Raw genomic sequence first — 15,607 nt, 5'->3', positions numbered from 1 at the left:
TAAAATAAAAACTAATTCTGTCGAATATAAAATACATATTTTGTCAGATAAAAATCTGGCATATGAGAATAAACTAGGCCCACTTGTTTTTTACAAATTGAGATATTTTCGAGATAAAAGTCATGAAATATGACAAAATGAGTCTAGATTTTGTTTAATTATTACTAACATTAGATCTATTTGATGGCATTAAAATGTTATTCGTTTTCATTGAGAATAATCAAATATTGAAGTAAACGGATGCGGTCGCCATTATTGAATTTCTAAATTTTCACTTTTCATCGTAAAATAACACAAAACTTTGAACAGTAAAGACTTTATTTAAACGAAAAAACGGGTAACTTGGTGAAATTATGTATTATCTACCAAAGTTGCCATTATTACAAACAAAATTTTAGAGATTAAAAAGTGTATTTTTTGAATATATTAACCTTCTAGTGGTGTAAGTTTTGAGCGGCATCTAAGTCATAAATGTCTCGTACTATATGAACTATATGAGCAAAATCCTTACTTTAAAAAGGAACGAGAATTCGTTGAAAGTCACCGTAAGTGAAATGCCTCTTTCTGTACACGACAGCATGATTGAAAATGGTTTACGGGATCTTGGTTGTGTGTTAAAAAGTAAAATTATCAGAGAAAAATGGCGAATAAACGACCACCTGACTCAGATATGCAACGGCAATCGTTTCGTGTACATTGAGAAACCAACTGAGCCTCTGCCGCGTATGTGGGAGTGTGGCTCCTTTCGTGTGAAAATTTACCACCGAGGACAAGACACGCGATGCCAAAATTGTCTTGAGCTTGGTCACGATAAGCAAGCATGCACGAATCCCACAAAATGTCGAAAATGTATGGAATTCAGTCACAAACAATATGAATGTGAAAACTCGACAACAGACGAAGGAGATACAGTAGAAAAAGAGATACTCTCAGTTGAACAGAGGGTTGAGGAAAGAAAAGAGGACAGTGAAATACAGAAGGTTCCACCAAAACCGAAACCCAGGCAAAGAACCTTGTCTGGATTTCTTACTGAACAGGCAAATGTCGCTCTAGCATCAACGAGTAAGACTGTAAATGTAACTGGTGAAGATAATGGTGAAATCTTTAATCAAGGAACAGCTACAAACGCCGCTAGTGAGGTCGAAAACGCAACGTTTGGACCAGGATACAAGAGAAAATTGGCAAGCACGTCGACAGGTACCTCTGTGTCAACCCAGGTATCGGATGAGGATTCAGAAAACCTAGAAGGCGTGGCAAGTCCATCATCTAATACAAACAGTAAGGAGAATGCTTTGAAAAAGAACCCCAATAGACTAGAGTTTAAAGAAGAACACAAGAAAAGGAAGAAACGTAAAGCGAAACGAGGAAGAAACAAATAGACTACTGAGTTATAGTTAAATTTCAGTTATTGTATGTCTTCAATTAATTTGATAAGTCTAAATGTTAGAGGCTTAAGAAACCGGCAGAAGCGTTTACAAATTTTTAGGTGGTTGAAAGATCAAAAAGCCAATGTGATATTTTTGCAAGAAACATATTGGGATAACGATATTGTCGATAAATTTGTTAAATCTGAATGGAAAGGTCAAATTTATAACTCATTCGGGTCAAATCATAGTAAAGGCGTAAGCATTTTGATTAGTGACAAGTTGGAATGTTCTGTGTCAAAAATTAAGACATGTACAGATGGAAGAAAAATTCTTATTCATCTTGATTTTGACGATATAAGTTACACAATGGTCAACATTTATGCTCCAAATGTACCAAAGCATAGGAAACAGTTTTATACAAATTTAAAATCTTGGATCAGCAAGAATGTTAATATTGAAAACAATTTAGTCTTAGGTGGTGACTTTAATTCAATTCTGAATCCAGATTTAGATAAACTAGGTACCAAATGTCATCTCCATCAACTAGGAAATTACAGAATCTGATGAAAGTTTTCAAACTCACTGATGTGTGGAGAGAGTTGAACCCAACAAAAATCAGTTTACATGGAGACAGATATCACTTGGTATAGCAAGCAGGATAGATTTCTGGCTAATATCATCCCATATTCTGACTAATATCATTTGTTCCGATATTCGTCCAGCAATTAAAACAGACCACAATGCAATTTCACTCAAAATAAATAATACTAAACAACGTAGAGGCCCTGGGTATTGGAAACTCAACACCAACCTTCTTAAAGAAGATGAATATCGAGTTTTGATCAAAAATGAAATAGAAAAGACTGTAGAGGATTTTAAAGACATAGAAGACTCAAGAATAATTCTGGATTTAGTTAAGGTTCGAGTTAGAGAAAAGCCAATTCGTTATGCGAAAGAAAAGGCACGCATTAACAGAAATAAAGAAAAACTTCTACAGAATAAAATTAAAGATATAGAAAGTAAACTAAACGAAGGTGAGAGGTTAAACGAAGAGTTAAAAGCAAGATATAGCGATTTAAAAACCGAGCTGAATAAAATATATGTTAATAAGTTAAGAGGTTCACAAGTTAGATCACGAGTGAAATATTATGAAGAGGGAGAAAGGAATACTAAATACTTTTTAGGATTAGAAAAGAAAAACTATCATAGAAAGCAAATAAACAAGCTGGTCATAAATGGTCAGGTGATAACTAAGGAAAAAGAGATTTTAAATGCTGAAAGAGATTTCTATGACACATTATACACTTCATCAAATGTTGACAAGACAGTATTATTACAATATTTAAATTCCATTGAATTGAAGTGTAAATTAAACAATGATGATGCAAAGCAATGCGAGGGTCCAATTTTGGAAAGTGAATGCACAGCAGCTATTGCAAAAATGAAAACAAACAAAGCACCAGGTGGTGATGGTTTATCAATATAATTTTATCGTGCGTTTGGGGAGATTTGAAGCAAATTGTTGTCGATGCATTTAATGAAAGTTACAAAAAAGAACATTTGGCTGAGTCACAGAAAAAAGGTATTATTAGTTTATTGTACAAAAAAGGACCTCGAGTCGACCTACAAAATTGGAGACCAATCTCCTTTTAAATCACGATTATAAAATATTGTCGACAGTGTTAGCAGAAAGAATGAAAAAGCATATTCCGAAAATAATTGATGAAGATCAAGTAGGCTATATAAAAGGAAGATATATTGGCCAAATGTAAGAACTATAGAAGATGTGATAACATATTCAAAATCTCAGAATTTAAACGGGGCAGTTATTTTTTTAGATTTTTATAAAGCTTTTGACTCTGTTGAACATCCATTTCTGTTAGCAGTACTGAAAAATTCAATTTTGGAGAGTCTTTCATTAAGTGGATCAGAACAATATATTGTGATGCGAAAAGTTCTATCATTAACAACGGATGGCTTTCAGATAACATAAAAATTGGAAGAGGGGTACGTCAAGGATGTCCCTTTCTGCTCTTTTATTTTTACTAGTAGTGGAAATATTGGCTGTTAAAATTAGATCAGATCAAGAAATACACGGGTAAATATTGGTAATCGATTGAAACACAATGAAATAAAATAACTCAAATGGCAGATGACATGCAAGTCTATATCACAAAGCAAAATCTTTAACAAGACTCCTGAATATAATAGATGAGTACGGAATGTTCTCGGGCTAAGACTTAATAGAGGTAAAACAGAAGGTCTTAAACTTGGTAATTGGCGGAAAAATACAAACTTAGGGTACATATCATGGCCAGACAAGCCTATCAAGGCACTTGGAATTTATTTTGGTTATTCAAAGCATGAAATAGATAAATTAAACTGGGAAATCAAAATAGACAAAATTGAAAGAATGTTGAATGTTTGGAAAAGTAGGTATCTATCAATTTTTGGAAAAATAGCTGTTTTAAAATGTCTTGCAATTTCAAAGATTTCATACGTTGCTTCAATGAAGGAAATACCTCCTAGTATAATAACAAGATTAAATACTATTTTCTATAATTTTTTATGAATGGTAAAAAAGGTAAAGTGAACAGAAATGTTGTCATTCAAAAAATAAATAACGGTGGATTGCAAATGATTGATGTGGAGGCTCATTTCAAAGCTCTGAAATGCGCATGGGTATCAAGATTATGTAACGAAACGATCACAACTTGGAAAGTTTTACCGAGATACTGGTTTGACAAGTTTGGTAACATCCCTTTAGTGTTTACATTAATGCAGATAAAGCGGTGGTGCATTTTATGAAAAGCAACCTTCCACCCTTCTACAGAGAAATATTACAATTTTGGTATGAAATAAAGGGTAAAAATAAACCAGATATTACAAGAGCCAGTAGTGTTGGTAGCGAGGTTATATGGGGCAATCATTTTGTAAAAGATCGTAATAAGGCGTTGTTTTTTTAAAGAGTGGATTAACTCAGGTATAATTCATATTGCTGATGTATTTAATAATGGTTCTTTCATTACTGAAAATCGACTTGTTGAATTACTGAAAAACAAAAGAAATTGGATTGTTCAATACAAAGTTCTTAAAAGTGTTATACCTCAAAAATGGATGGAAGTCATGAAAAGTGTAGAATCACAAATTAAGGTGAAAAAATCAACACCTTGTATTCTTAAAAAAGGTTGTAATGAAAAGTTTAAAGATATTTTTGAGTTTACATGCAAAGATTTTTATTGGAATTTTACAAATATGAAGACAGTGACATCCTATGCTCCACATATTTGGAATGAAATTGACCAAGATGATGTGAGTTGGAACATCATATGGGAGACAAAAATTAAGAGGCCTATTGTTAAAAAAATTGCACAATTTAATTATTTCTTGATTCATAATAAAGTACCAAATAAACAAAATCTGTTCAAATGGAAAAAAGTTAAATCTCCCAATTGCGAACATTGCAATCAAGTTGAAAACAGCGAACACTTTCTTTTTGATTGTACTCTGCTGAAATCTTTTTGGAACAAATTTAACACTGTTATAAATCAGATTTATAGGATCAACATTGTAATTAGATGGAAACACATTATATTTGGATACATGCTTAAGCAGCAAAAATTCGAAATGTTAAATTTATTTTTGATGGTAGCAACATTTGTGGTTTATAAAGCAAGATTGACAGAAATCAGTCTTATTGAAAGGTATCTAATAGATGAAATGTCAATCTTAAGATATATACTGAAAGATAAGAAAAAAGACATTAGCAACTTCATAAAATCCATGTAATGCTCAGATTTTTCTCTTGTCTTTTTGACACTGTCGATTTCCCTATTTTGTGATTTAATATTTTCAAGGTCTTTTTCTGTTACCATGGCTATTTAGAACTGTAAATTATTTTGTCTATGAAAAGAATCGAATAAAATGTAACCAATTAAAAAAAAAAATAAAAAAATAAATGTCTCGTACTTTAGAAAAATATCTTAAATATCTCTGCTTTGGCATTGAGCACTTTAATTTCCCACGAGGACATCTGTATACTTTGAGATATATATATATATATTATACCTCAAACACAACGTTTCGCTCTAAATTTAGAGTTTCTTTAGGTGTTTTCTACAATAAAAAGTACGAACATGAAAATTACAATGGTTGAATTGTGTAGGAAAACGAGCAATGTAGAGTTATAAGTCTGTTAAAATCTGGAAATGTACATGAATGACAGTAGAGACTAAAAAATTACAATGGTTGAATTGTATAGAAAAACGAGCAATGTGACAGATATATATATATATATATATATATATATATATATATATATATATATATATATATATATATATATATATGTATATATTTATCAGTTTACTTAACATTGATGATAGGCAGGAAGGCATCACACCTAAGAGTAAAAATATTTAAAAAAACACAAAAAAGCTAATAAAATCAAAGAAACAAAGAGTAATATGAAAAGAATTATAAAAATGCCACGATACACACAAATTAAAACAGCACCGTTGCAAAAGATGTCATATTCATAACAACCTTATCACGAAACAAGATAAACATTTTAATCTGCAGCATAACAAAGGCTTAAAATTATTTCGGACGCCCAATCTTCCCAACAGAATATAACGTTTACATAAAACTAACAAGAACATTTGGAAAAATAATACTTCGATATATGATGACTCTTAAACTTGGTTGTAATTGTGTATGCTCATATTGTTCGAAATTAGGACATTCGTTGGGATTGTGATTTCTTGTGATTGTCTATTTTTCTGATTCTTTTTATGCAGTAATTGGTTATTTTTGAAACAGATTCTTTCATGTTGTATTTTCTCAAGTTCATACCAGTTTTCTGTAAGGGCTTGTATGATTCTCTTGGTTCTGATTTATGGAGTACATCGATGTGAAAAATAGACTCTCGTCCTTGGTTTGGTTGGTTCCTTTTGTTCCACTTGCCTTCTTACTGTACGTCCTTTTACTCCCATGATGTTTTCTATTTCACGTTTTAGTATAGTCTACATCATGTCACCATGTCACTTTTTGTGTAAAATAGTCTTTGTTGTTGTATTTTAATATTTCATTTTTAGCGAGGCCTTTAAATATTGCACTGGAATGACATGGCTCTCTGTCTATCAGAAGCATCAGAATTAAAATTTACTCATCTTTTCTTTTATTTTACATTCCTACTATTTTGTAAGTTTATCACGATGATGGATGGAGTTGAGCTGTCCTTGTAATGGGATAACTATTGGATTAATGATGGAAACCACTTTAGAGTGACTTCCTGGTACAATGCATAGTTGTATGTATAGAGAATTCAAATTTCTAGAAATAAAGGCTTGTGCTTTTTTTAATAAACCCATAAGTTTTATGGGTTACTGCTGCTGGTTGGAAATAAAAAATCAATCACTCTGAAAGTGCTATGCAGCGTGGATTTTTTCATATGATAAATTTTCAAATGATGTTGGCATGTACTTGATATGAGCAGAAGCGCAATATTGATCTATTTTGCTCTATTAAAAAGTGAAGAAATTGAAAAACATTTTAATCAAAGCAAAATGATCATGTATTCTTCAAGAAAGCGCCCTCTGTTGACCATCATATGCAGAGCGTAAGGAATATTTTCATAAAGCAAATTATGTTTCTGAAACTTATAAAGGGCTGCTAGGAAATAATGTGCATTTTTCCAAGCATTTCCATGACCATCGTGCTAATAAGATGTTTAACTTTTTCAAAAGTTTGTCTAGGGCTACACCAATTTGATTCAAATCCGATGTAGAGCTAGGAAGGTCTTTTACGCCTTCATCTTTAGTTTTCTGCGGTTCTCCCTGCACAAAACCACGGTCCCTCCACTTTTGTGGAGGGACCGTGACAAAACTAAAGACTCAATACATAAGTGTGAAAGACCGACCCATCTTCACATCGGATTTTGATCAGATCGGGGCTATTTAAGCGTGATCATCTTCCCATAATTCAAGCAATCTTGTGTTAAACTTGTTTGGTCGAATCTCAATCATACGATAATGGTAACTATGCAAGTTTTGCCAATGCATTACATCGTGTCCCTCCCTCCACGGGCGCTTGTAACATTGGTGGGATGAGTTGCCGGGCTTCAGACGCCCTTTAGGGCAAGTAAAAATTTAAGAGAAGACATAACTCTACAAGTACGTCCTATGTAATGTACACCTAACTGAGAATCAAGAATATCTTACGTCAACGGTCTATAAAAAAGTGTATAGTGGAACTTATTAACCAGTGTTATTGACGATAATAATTATTGATACTACACCCTCGACGCGCTGATGAAACAAATGTACTTGCAACAGTCTGTTTGGTTCCTTCTGGAATTCCTGGGCAAAGGCAGTCGTTAGCGATATAATGAGAGATGATGAACTGGTATGACCTAAAACGGGTTACTCTATTCGATCTTTGAGACGAACAGGATGAAGACTTACACTCATCTCATCATCCGAAACATCGCATTTGGTATGTGTGTGGAGCATTTAAACTTTGTTCAGAAGAACTACCTGTGTTTGTGACTTGCTAGTCATGTGAATGTTTTTGCTGCAGCGGGACAGGTAAAGGTATTTGTTTAAACACATTTTAATACGCATAGAATCTACATTGAAATCGTATGCCAACTGCACTACAAAAATATTTCCTTTTTGGTACGTGATATTTTGTGGATATTGTTTGGTAAGGCAAACATGAGTGCCAAAAGACAAGAGATATAAAAAGCACAAAATAGTATAGTATATATTGAAATTTTGAATATCAACTTCAATGTGTTTAACAAAACCAACAGCTTGTATCTGAGATTTATGTAATGCGTTTGTTATACAAAAATCTTAAAAGGGAAACCGCAATTCATCCTACCTTTCAACATAGTTTGTCATGTTGGATCGTTATTTCATAACTTGCAGTCGTTTCATAAACTCTTTCAGTAATTTTTGTTATAAATTGATGGTCTGAGCCTAGATTTCCGAGGCAGCTGCATTTGATCATATCAATAATCGCAATCATACCAATCCATGTACTTATACAGTTGCGCAGTTGTTATCCAATATGACATGAAAAAACTGGTGGAAAGCTTTAACAGTAGAAATTTAAAAAAACATCTCTAAAAACTTTCCAGCACTTCAAAGGGATATCACAATCAAGTGTGTAAAATCGCTGCATAATTTCATCATTTCAGAGTGACTAGTGGTACAGGAAATACGTGAAGACTGTTGACTGTGAAAGCAGTGTGTAGACTCTTCGTTGTGCAGACAGTGTAAAGATCTTACCCAAACTGACAGTGTTCAAAATTGCATTACATATTCAGTGCGATTCTTTGCAACTTCTTGTACTGTCACATAAGCTAAGATTTTTTCCCTTTGCTAAAAATGTTAAACAAGCATACCATAGAACAAGATACACGATCAGACCACTTCTGTACATATCAAGTACATTTATTCAGGCCATATACCGGTACATGCACCAATATTTATGAGAAATTATAAATTGCATAGCATTATCAAAGTGATAAAACGTTTATTTCTAACCAGCAGCAGTAACCCATAAAACTTATGGGTTAACTAAAAAAATCACAGGCCTTTTAATTTTTTCGAAATTTGAATTATCTATGCATACAACTAAATGAACGAGAGATGACTCTCGTGTATTTATTGCATTTATAGGCCTCCGGCCCAATTGCAAGGAGTTACATTTCAAAATCTTGTACAATTTTGAAGCGGTATGAAGTACGCACTACAATACAGAAAATAATTTATTCAGAGAGACATCGTTTTCTTAAATTAAATGCCTTATAAAGAAATATACAGAGTTTTCGTAAAATTACATCATTTGAAGACTGTAGTAAGTTGTTAAATTTACATTGGTTCGGGTGGGTAGAGTATTCATTTGGAATATACATAAGACGGAGGTCTTTGTAAGCGGGACATTCTAATAGGAAGTGGAACTCATCCTCGACTTTGTTTGAATTACAAACTTTACAATATCTTTCAGTAGAAGTAATACCTGTGCGTCTACCTTCTTCGATGTTCAGTGGCAGACAGCCACATCGTAAACATGCTAATACTTGAAGAAATTTGAAACTAAGACTAATATGTAAATACTTCTCTGGTTCCAATGCACTTTTATAATTGACATAGTAACGCATTTGGGTTTACAACAAACATTTGCCCTTCAATTCTGTTTAGAAACATCTTTAACTCTTAATTCGAAATCTTGTAAAAATTTATTTTTATTACCAACTTGTTGCGCAAACCAAGCATAACCAAAACCATATGTAAATAAAACGTGTTTAACTGACGTAACCCAGGTGTGTCTTCCCAAAGAATCTAGTTTCAAGAGCATATCGTAGGCTTGACGTGGCAACCTAGCAGAAGGTAATTCTATCAATCTTAACCAAAATTTTACACAACGCTTTACAGTTGATACAAAAACAGGAACACGACCACATTCACCTATAACAGCTTCGTTTTGAGCAGATGAAGGAAGACCCAAATATACTCTGCACCATCTTCTTTGTACTTGCTCAAGTTTGTCGTAATATTGATAGCCCCATATCTCAGAGGCATACAGTAAAATAGGCAAAACGGTTGCATCAAATAACTTAAAATGTGTATGAAAAGGCAGCCCACCGACTCTCTTACTTGCAGTGTGCAGAACTGATAACACTTTACTAGCTTGATCAGCCAACGTTGTCACAGCCTTTCCCCAACAATTTCTTGATGAAAGTAAAATACCCAAATACTTATAATAACTAACAACCTCAATAGGCTGTCCATTTAAAATCCAACGCTCTGAACGTGACAAGTGACCTCCCCTGCGAAAAACCATAACTTTGGTTTTACCAACATTAACCTGCATGGACCACTTGGCACAGAATTGACCCAGTACATTAATGAGCTTTTGTAGGTTTACAACAGAATCTGCAACTATTGAAACGTCATCTGCATATAACAAAGAAAATAAATTACAATACTCTTGCATTAATTGAATACCCATTACATTGGAGTTGGCAAGCATGTCATTTAATTCTTCGATGAAAAACGTAAAAAGAATCGGGCTTAACATGCATCCCTGTCTCACACCCACTGGACAATCAAAATACTGTGAAATTCTGGATCCTGATTTAACACATGATTTAACGTTAGAATACATTGATTTAAGGATATGAAACATCTTCCCACGGGTACCTAGCAAAGCTAACTTGTATAAAAGAAAAGAATGATTGACTCTATCAAACGCTTTTGAAAAATCAACGAATAAACAGTAAAATTTCCCTCCCCTAACACTTAGTACTTCTGTATCATTGCATGCAAGACAAAATATTATCAACTGTACTGTGATTTTTTCTAAATCCTGCTTGACAATCTGACCTTAAGTCATTATTTTCAGCCCACGTTGATAATCTTTCATTCAAGATGGAAGTAAAAATTTTTCCGAAGGTATTTAAAAGTGAAATTCCTCTGTAATTATTAACATTGTTTTTGTCGCCTTTTTTAAACAAGGGGACAATTACACCAACTAACCAATCTTCAGGAAAATGCCCAGAATCAAATATAAAGTTGAACAGAGTATGAAGAAAGGGAGTTATTACATCTGATGAAAACTTAAAAAATTCACTTGGAATACCATCCAACCCTGGTGCCTTTGAACCTTTCAGTCTTTTCAAACTTGACATAATTTCCTCTGTTGAAATAGGCCTATTCAGATCTTCAACAGACTGTGGTGATTCATGGAATGTATCAATGTTATGTATGACATCATTCACTGTTTGAGAAAAGCTTGTATTATTAGCAAAACTATCTGAACACTGCTCATACAGATCTTTGAAATATTCATACCATTCACCAAGGCTGATATCATTTGAGGTGTGACGTGTACAATTAGTGCAGGATTTTAAGATCTCCTACATGTCTGCTGAACCACCCTTGAAAGCATTTGCAAGTTTTTCTTTCACTGCAGTCTGGTAATCACGCTTTTTAAATCTACAGGTTTCTCTGAAGTCTTTCTTTGCAGCAAAATACTCTGACAAGGCAAAGTCTGTACTTGACTTTCTGAAATATTTCACTTGTTTAACATAAAACGCTTTTTGTTAACACAGATATTATCAAACCAACCTTCATGTTTGCGATTCACTTTTTGCACGTTAGACCCTTTACATAACATATCTTTACCAGCAGTTTTTCAATGCATTTATGAAATTCTCGATAGCACCATCGATATTTGGCAAGATGTGAATAGAACCTTTCAAAAGATTTGTAACACTACTAGACAATAAATTTTCAAGAAAAGCGTTTCTACAATTTTCGGACCATTTATAACGCATTGTAGTTGTATAATCATGGTCATTTTGGGTTATTACGTAACCATCATTATTTTGTACATACATTACACAGAAAGTTCCAAACTAACGCCATATGGTCCGATTCAGTACGATGACACACTTTAAAATTCTTACATTACTGAAAAGCACTGAAGAAAGAATGACATAGTCTACCACACTAGCACCAGCATACGATAAACAAGTAAAATTTCCATCTTGATCATCATCTGTTCTTCCGTTTACAATATGCATACTTTCTTTTTGCACAAATCGACCAACACTCTACCAGCTGGTGTTACAACCAAGTCCTTAGAATGACGAGGTCTGCAAAACGCATCTGACACGTAGCCAATATCTACTAAGCCTGGAACATGCTCCATTGTATCGTCAATTATATAATCTTCGAGAGACCCAACTCTGGCGTTGAAATCTCCCGCTAAAATAACACAGCAGTCCGGATTATCCGAACGAATTGTAACTAAATAATTATCCAATTTTTCGATTTCACAAGTGGCACTATCTGGCTTTAAATAACAACCACCAAGAATTATTTTTTGCTGACGAGCAAACATACCCTTGTCGAATTCAATAAAGACACAGTTTTCAAGCTCACTCTGTATTCTTTTGACATTTTCAATCCACTTTCTTGTGTAAATCATTACCCCGCCACTCGGTCTACCTCTTTGAGACTCTTTTGGCTGAATATGAAAATACATTGTAGCCAGAAAACAAATTTACAGAATCTTTCTCCGTACAAAAGTTTCTAGCAAACAAATATATCAAAACTTTGACAGAAGGAAATAAATTCAAAATTATGTACATTTCTTTTCAAGCCCCGTACATTCCATACTACTAAAGATAACTCACTATGAATTTCATGGCAAGGACCTTGGCCACATCCCTATTGGGGTGTATCTCTATCAAACTTGACAATTCGTTCACATATTTCATCTGTATCTTCATTTACACTGAAAATACGCTTGCAAGTAGTGTCTTTGACCACAAGCTTGTCGTACTGAAGATGATATTTATTTATTTATTTATTTATTTATTTATTTATTCAGCTTTGACATAAAGTCAGGATGAGTCGCACAGGTGACTAACACCTATACAAAAGCAACCCTCCACAAAACACACATGAAACAAGTTACACATACAAAATTAAAAACAGAAAAGACAAACGATAAAACTGTCATAAAAAAACAAGAAATTTCAAAACAGAACAAAACAAAACAGAGAAATTAACAGAGACGGCAATTTTTACAGTGGCACTTTCCCACCCAAGTACAAGTGTTATCAGGATAAAAATTATTGTTTAACAAACCCGTGTAATGTTTTAATAAAATAGACTTGTATGACCTAACACTTGTTGAAGATTTGCCATGAAAGGGCATGACACTACTCGAGTAAAAAGCTCTATTAAAAAACGAGTAACGAAAACATTCAGTTTAAAAAAAATGGCATCTTCATGGAAGTGTCATCAGGAGATTTAATGTGACAAACTGGCTTAAATTTAAGTCATACATACCAGTAAAACATTTAGCTAAAAACACACAGTCATTTAATTCTCTCCTGTAGCTCAATGGGAGCAAATCCTTATTAAGTTCAAGTAGAGAACGACGATGTTTTATCAATTTGGAACGTATCTACGAATTCTTCTTGAAAAATCTTCACTGATGGAAATGTTCGTACCTTTAACTTGAAAGCTTTACGGAGAACTTGTTCTCGGTCCTTATAACTTCCGAAGCAAGTCACGATAGGCTTATAACCGCGTACAAGTGGCGCGTGCTGAATTCTATGAGCCCGATCGATGTCAATCGTGTCCGTTAATTCCAGTTAATTCGTTAATTCCAATTATCTATGCATACAACTATGCATTGTACCAGAAAGTCACTCTAAAGTGGTTCCCATCATTTACCCAGTCGTTATCACATTACAAGGACGGCTAAACTTTATCCGTCATGTAGTTATACACTTACAAAATAGTAGGAATTTTAAATGTTTTTCATATATAAGAAAAGAGGAATATTCTGTGAGTTGATCAGAGAAGAGAGGAAGTGTTAATTATGGCTATATATGCGTTGACATATAATGTGCCATATTTTTGAGTAAATTTTAATTCTGATGATGTAGTTTTGTCATCCTAAAAAAACCTGAAAGCTGCAACAGATCTATGAACTGCCCTTTTCGCGATTTGTTTTTCAAAAGCCATACTTTCCTGTAAAGGTTGGCAATATCGTTGTTCAGGCTAAGTATGTACGTATTCTGATTCCCTCTGCCTTGGGAATTGTTTGTACATATCTAACAACACATGTAATGCCAGCTTATGTCGCTTCAAGCATTGGCAATCCCAAGACCAGTATTAAATTAAGTCCCTCAATCAGTTCAGTTCCATAATTCCACCTCCATTTATAATGTCAACATATTAAAAAAATCTACACTTGATATACATTTACTACAACAATAACCTTATTGAGGAGTGACAAAATGACACCGGGAAATATATCAGCTGTACATTACATGCTAAGGTACAAAGTTTCCATATCTAAAAGATTGCATTTAAAACCCCCTCACATATAGGAGGTATGTTTACAGATGCATTTCAAGTTCTGAGTACGTTTTTTCAAATGATTAATATTCATGGAAACTGTTACCATAACATCGAAAAAATGATTAAAATGTCACACAATCCGCCACACAATATAGAGTGAACCGTTGCGATGGTACATAACGAATACAATACTATAAACACGATTGGAACTAATTTGGGATAATTTGATGGTGAAGTAGTATCGGTTTAATCTGCAAATGTAAGCTAAAATCTTTCCAGCACTTCAAAGGGATATCACAATCAAGTGTGTAAAATCGGTGCATAATTTCATCATTTCAGAGTGACTAGTGGTACAGGAAGTACGTGAAGACTGTTGACTGTGAAAGCAGTGTGTAGACTCTTCGTTGTGCAGACAGTGTAAAGATCTTACCAAACTGACAGTGTTCAACATATTACGTTACATGCTTAGTGTGACTTTTTGCAACTTCTTGTACTGTCACGTGAGCCAGGATTTTTTCCCTTTGCTCAAATTTGTTAAACAAGCACACAATAGAAAAAGATACACGAACCGACCACTTATGTACATATCAAATAAATTTGTCAAGGCCATACACCGGTACGTACATTCACCAATATTTATGAGAAATTATAAATTGCATGTAGCATTATCAAAGTGATAAAACGTTTATTTCTAACCAGCAGCAGTAACCCATAAAATTTATGGGTTAACTAAAAAAAGCACAGGCCTTTTAATTTTTCGAAATTTGAATTATCTGTGCATACAACTATGCATTGTACCAGGAAGTCACTCTAAAGTGGTTCCCATCATTTACCCAGTCGTTATCACATTACAATGACGGCTCAACTTTATCCGTCATGTAGTGAAAAACTTACAAAATAGTAGGAATTTTAAATGTTTTTAGCTCCCATATATGCATATTATGTATATATGCAAATGGGAGGTATTCATATAAGGTGGAAAAATGTCGTCTGTATGTATGTATGTATGTATGTATGTATGTATGTATGTATGTATGTATGTATGTACGTATGTATGTATGTATGTCCGTCCACATCAAAAACTCCTAAACCGTAGCACCTACTGTCTTAGTATTTGGTGTACAGGTGCACCTAGGGGTGAAGATGTGAATTTGTTCAAATGAACATGCCAGTGCCAAAAATATGCAAATGAGGGGGAAAAAAAGGAAAAATCCTGCAAATGGCTAAAACTCAGGAAGTATTGGTCAGATTTGGTTGAAACTTGGTATGCAGATTTCTTTAGGTAGTCTAAATTATGTGTGCAAAAATTTGGATGAAATTTTCATGTTTGTATTTTTAGGGTAT

This window comes from Ptychodera flava, chromosome 16 (assembly GCF_041260155.1).
Source record: "Ptychodera flava strain L36383 chromosome 16, AS_Pfla_20210202, whole genome shotgun sequence".
Lineage (NCBI taxonomy): Eukaryota > Metazoa > Hemichordata > Enteropneusta > Ptychoderidae > Ptychodera > Ptychodera flava.
This window is presented reverse-complemented; position numbering follows the sequence as displayed.